The following is a 6,000-nucleotide window of genomic DNA, read 5'->3' as shown; positions in this document are numbered from 1 at the left end:
TGGACTGTTCAAGGATGGTGAGGAGACGGTGCTCCTGAAGATAAAGTGCCCCTTTTCAAGAAAAGACGATGTGCTGATTGATGCTGACAATGAAATTAGCTTCATCAGCTACATCTTTTATCAAGGTGGCAAAGTAACGCTGAAGAAGCGCCACCAGTATTATATGCCAGTGCGAATTGCAATATATGTGACGAATACGAGCAGATGCTTCTTTTTTGTGTACACGTCTGTGCAGAGCATTGTTATTGTTGTACAGTGAGATGAAGCATTTCTTGCACAGTCTGCACCTGTTCTTGAACATTTTTATTTCAACTTTTACATTAAGGAACTTCTTCATGAATAAAGATAGTTTACTATGCCAGTGTAGCTGTAGATAGCCTTGTAAAAATATGCAGCAAGACAGAACTGAAAGGTAAGGTGGTATTGGTAGACCCTGGTTCTTTATATGTATTGTTTCTACTATATAAGTCCCTACTGAAATATCCTCACGTTATACGAGACAGCAATAATACTCGGAAGGACTGTGTAGAGCACTTGTTTCCGGATAGTAAGTTGCAGTGATAAAATTGAAGATGCCAAATATAAGGTGTTGGCGAAGTATAACCAAAAAGTTAGTGTAGCTGCCAGGTATAACTTTTTACATTGACCTAACTGTGCTTTCAATTATATAACTCTTGTGATTTGTGTCGCTTAAAGGTGTTTGTAATTCAATTACTGTAAGTCGCAATGACAGGATGTTTGTCTCTTTCTTTATGCGAGGTGTACACAATGCGCAGCATGGATGGTTTGTAATTTATCTACGGTGTTTTTGCCTGCCATCTTGTTTATATCTCTATAGAGTGTAGTAAGAACGCTCACAATTTATGAAGATTTTCCGTTATATTTGTTCTCTTGGCATGTGCTTGATATTAAACGCTGAATTGTTGCTGTCGCTTGTCAAATTTTACCCACGGATTCGCAAATAAAATTGTTGGATTTGCAACGCAGCTCTAGTTCTCTATATTCACATAAACATCCCGATTCACAGAATCGTTATTTAATCTGGTTCATAAGTGGTATCAAGCAGAGGGTATACAACAGCAAAACAAAAACAAAACAACTTTGTGTCTGCCAAGTTCACCTTGCCTGTCCAATGGATTTGTATCAACTAGCTGAAAAGAATTTCATAGTGCATGCGTTAAGGCAGTTCGCACGATAAGTGCACAAAGATATGATGCTAACGTATCTGCTTATGCCTACTGTGCACTACTGTTGGGCTCGTTTTCAGTGACCCTTGCCTACAACGAATAAAATATTTATTACGACAAATGCGCTCAATGAACATTGCTGCAAGATACAGTGGTCTAAAATTATAAAGTACAACAAGAACAATAATAAATGACAACATACGTGCAGCATTGTTTCCAACTTAATGCTCGCATTATTACAGCAGTTAAATAAGGAATGTGCAGGCACTACGAAGTGGGATGATTTTGTTTATCCTGCCGGCATTGCTACTGCAGTTCGCAACAAGTTTGTAAACAATAAAGGATACGAAAAATGGTAATGGAAGAACAGCATGTAAACAAGCTTCAGATGCACTATCTGTTTGCAAGCTTTGCCAAGGGCTAGAGCAATATAACCAAAAGTATGAACAAGAAAATATTTCTCTCTACGTAGCCATTGTAGGGGCTCTTAATTATGCACTTTTTGTTATGACAAAATCATGTGTGGTTGAAGGTTTGCTAAAACGCAGCACGTGAAATATGTGATCCATTGCAGGAATCAGAGAAATTGGTATACGGGGAGTTAAGATATTGTAATGCTTAATCCTCTTAATTGCCCTCTCTACCTGTATGCGGACAGAAGCAACAGAGTAAGTCTGTTCCATTTCCTCTGGTGTGAAGGGAACATTGCTTCCTACTGAAAGAGGTGGCATTATGAGGACTACTCCTCTATCAGCAAGGGAAGTTCTGATGCCTGAAAAGCCCCTGTCAGCCAAAATTGTGTCTTGAGCTTCAATAAAGTTCAAGAAATTTGAATCTAATGTAATATAAGTATCTGAACATCTGCCACCATATGGTTTGGACTTGAAGACCACCATTCCATTTGGGATGATAGCAACAAGAAATTTGAATGTGTAGGTTCCTTTGTATGTCAAGTAGAGCATATGTTGCTGCCTTACCTCGGATGGGGTTTCAGTTTTCATTTCTGTGCAATGATGAGTGTGCACTGTGGATAATTTACTTTAAAACAAGGTGGCTGCGACAATATTATGTCAGTTATTGGGGGCTTGTAAATGCAGTCCTTTGTTATTTCAGTCAGTGTGTGCACTACAGTGTAGAATGCACGGGACGCAGTTTTCTCATGCACTCCAAAAAGAATAGCAACTGCAGAGAATGATATTTCCAGCTTCATTTTCATTAAAAACATGAGCAACTTATTTTGGACTGTAACATCACTACTCCTCTCCCTTACAGTTGGTAACAAACTAAGTAATAATGCAAACACATTGCTGTCAACACTACACAGACTTAGTGCATCTGGTCTGCCAATGATGCTGTGGAAGTTACCAAATAAACATGTTCTAGTGCGAGGGCCAGCAGCAACAGTCCGTAAAATATGCTGCTGAGTGACAACAGTCCCACTAGCACATTCCGCAGGAACAACCTTAAGACTGAGGGGAAAGCCCAGGATCAGGAATACCTCCTTCAGTGACAGGGAGAACTGTTTCGATGCTGTGAATCTGCAAGCAAGGAACCACAAAGAAAAGAATTGGAGATACGTGCAATTGAAATCCCAAGAATTGATACAAAGCATACCTTAATTCTGGAAAACTTACATTTTGCATTTCAGCTACAGCATGTTCGTGGGTTGTGCAGCTTGGTATAGTGCCGCTTGCACACTTGGCAGAAGTTGAAAGATCTGTACTTTGCCCAGTTGTAGCTGCAGCATCTACCTGGCGTCTTTTCTGCGATCTGAAAAGTAAAATGCTGAGGCATGTATGTGGTGCATGTAGACAGTGAACAAGGGACACCATGATTTTTCAAGTAATATAGCACTGAAACACAAAATTGTTGAGCAAATTAGAACACACCTGTCTTTCCTTTCTTTCATTTCTTCAACAGGTTTGTTTATGGGCATATAAACATAAAAATCAATGCATTTCAAATTGGTTCATATTGAAAATGTCCTGAACACAAGACTTAAGTATCTCCTACATTTTTTATGCATTTTATTGTAATGTTATTTCTCACAAATTTTTACAGAGAGTAAATCCATCCATGGACGTTTCCAGGGCAGTAAACAGAAAACGTTTTCTAAGACAGCAAACAGCGTGCGAACGTAACGAAAGTACGCTTCCTACAGTGCCTGCGCGCCGCATCTTTCTGTGAAGCAGGAGCTGCATCATCACTCAGTAACATTGAATTTTCACAGACGCTTCAAACGACATGCGCACAAATAAATGCAAATAAACGCGACATTTTTGACACATGTGCATTACTTCGCAATTACTTATCCAGTGCTCCTGCAAAAAACTTTATTGCTCACATTTGAAAAACGCAGTCGAGCAGGCTCAGCACATTGCGAATCGTGCTTGTTGTATCGGCGCAGGTCACACAAAGTACCGAAACTAGAAATGAGCTTGTGATACAACGATGCTATAGAACAAGATTTTGACTTCATAAAGGAACCAAAATGTTTGGTTAAACTGACTTGCCAAATCTCTTTGTTCCACTTGTTGAGTCAACTGGAGGTGGACGTCTGTAAACAGGTGGAAATATCGATGGCACATACGCAGGATGGTCCGCAATGTTGTTTTTTCTGTTGTCAACGAAGTGGCGGCTGCAGCTTCTTGAGTTTTCGCTTGGTTGCCACAGTCCTCCATCAGGGCTACGCAACACAATTAGTACAGCTGAACAACATTATCACACTTTCTCATGCGAGGCGCTGTGTTGTGGGAAATGCAAGTAATTCGATCACCCAACACATTGAACGGTCCGTATCCAGCGCTCTCACCGTTCCCTGTCATACGATCGCGATGGAAATCGGTAAAACTGAGCATTGTTATTCAGTCCTTCATGTTCATGGCAATTCACAATACAACAGTAGCGTCAATTCTGGTGTTTCTTCGTAGCGTGCGGAGCTATCCATGTTGCCGTCATTTCCGCCATCAGTCAGACGCGTGAGCCAACAAGCTTTTTACGGCAGTTCGGCAGCACGTCCAACTTGCGGATAAATTCATAGCTGTCTGTCTGGGTGCTAAATGCACAAAACACTCGCAATATGTCCCAAAATTTAGTTAAATCGTTGTTTCGCACTCGCTAGCTCCATAGGCAGCTTAGCAAGGGAGTCGGGCTTCGCAATACTCAATTACTGCCTCTTCGCACTGGCAGGTGGCGCTACGCATCTTGCAAAACTCCAGAGTCTGACGTCCATTGGGGTAAAACACACGACAGTTTCGATGATGGAACGGCACCCGCCCTTCATAATACATGCCCCTTTCAACATAATGAATATTTCCAACCTGTTGGTGCAAGCTCATAGAGCATTTGAAATAAATAAATGTCAATCTTAACATCCAAGGGTACGTATGCACTAGAAGGCGAGCCAATAACCACTTATATATTATTGTTAATACCATCCCTGTCTAAAAAAATACATCAGGCATACACATTTTTCACTCTGTGGACACTTTTGTGTTTATGAATGTGTGGTGTTTATTGGCGCAAGGGCCAGGTATGGCCAAAGAGCGCCAGGTCCGTGATGATGAGTTCGCAGTGTAGTTATGAGTTCTATGAATTTCATGTGACGTGGCTGTAAAGGGCCGAAAAAATAGTCGCTCAAAAGTGCATAAAATCTAACTGTAATAAGATTATGTCGATGACAATGACATGTTCTGTGAGCGTTAAAATTCATTTCGAAAGAATGATACAATGTAGAAAATTTGTCAGATGCTTAAATTGGTTTGAGAACTACTGCCTCCTTAGGGCCCTTGAAACACAAGGGCCTGGAGGCATGTGCTATGCAAAACAATTATCGCAGCGGCATCATCCAGAACGAGGATGCTCTACGAATTTAAGGGACTTATAACATGTAGGATTACATCGTTTAAGAAACCGAGGACTGCTTTCTTGTTAAATAGCGGTTCTTGGCCAAGAAACATAGCCGGGTGAAGGGGGATGTAAGAACGGTATGCCAGAGGAAAATATTTCTTTCTATCTACTTCGGCCTCCCGACACTCCAGAAGGACGTGAAGGACGGTCAGCCTCTCACCACATCTGCCACAGGTAGGAGGTTCATTTCCAGTAAGTAGATAATTATGACTGCCAAATGTGTGTCCTATTCTGAGACGACAGAATAGGACATCTGTTCGCAGTGATATTGTTGCGGAGGGCCAAAAACCTAACTGTGGCTTTATACAGTGGAGGTTGTTGTTTATTTCTGCGTCCCACATGCGTTGCCAGTAGTTTCGCAGTTTCTTATGTAAGGCTTCAGATCTGTGACAGGCACCATAGTCGTAGGATTAATAGCTAGTTTTGTGAGCGATGTGGCCATTTTGTCAGCTAGTACGTTACCCTCTAAGCCTCTATGGCCTGGTACCCATCATATTATTACATGTCTATAAGATACATAAATACTGCCTAAGAGTGAGTAAAGTTCAATGAAAACAGGATTCGTAAACTTTCGTAAAGAAATCAGTGCTTTTACAAGACTTGATGAGTCTGTAAATATTGCTACGGCATGAGCCGGGCGAGCAGAAGAGGAAGAAGACATTAGCGTGTGCAGCCTCGGGACGCCATCTTGACTTCACCATCAATCTCGTCCCTTAAATAAAGCCAGTTTCACATTAACGGTAACAGTTTTGTGGTGGAGGTGCGGGGTACTTCGACCAAGACGACGGAGCTGCTGCAGCAAGTACCACGCCGGAGCCGACGCCTCGCTCGACTGCCCCCAACACCACTTGAGATCCCGATGTCCCACAGCGGTGACCAACAGCCTTCTCTGGCAGCTCCAGTT

General features: G+C 41.7%; 1 long non-coding RNA gene across 2 annotated transcripts in view; it reads right to left on the bottom strand.

Moving 5' to 3' along the window:
• Positions 1-1,278: 1,278 nt before the first annotated feature.
• Positions 1,279-6,000, bottom strand: part of LOC142574353 (uncharacterized) — a 47,044-nt gene continuing 42,322 nt past the window's right edge. The window contains exons 1-3 of one of the 2 annotated variants that reach the window (XR_012826507.1): positions 3,697-4,270; positions 2,822-2,957; positions 1,279-2,725 (exon numbers count right to left, since the gene is read on the bottom strand). This is a non-coding gene — a long non-coding RNA (uncharacterized LOC142574353). Of the gene's footprint in view, positions 2,726-2,821; positions 2,958-3,696; positions 4,271-6,000 lie in introns of those variants that run through there. The other variant, XR_012826508.1, reaches the window with a different exon arrangement.

This window comes from Dermacentor variabilis, chromosome 3, assembly GCF_050947875.1.
Source record: "Dermacentor variabilis isolate Ectoservices chromosome 3, ASM5094787v1, whole genome shotgun sequence".
In the NCBI taxonomy this organism is placed as follows: domain Eukaryota; kingdom Metazoa; phylum Arthropoda; class Arachnida; order Ixodida; family Ixodidae; genus Dermacentor; species Dermacentor variabilis.
The sequence above is the reverse complement of the archived record's forward strand: the minus strand, read 5'-3'. Positions and strand labels throughout refer to the sequence as shown.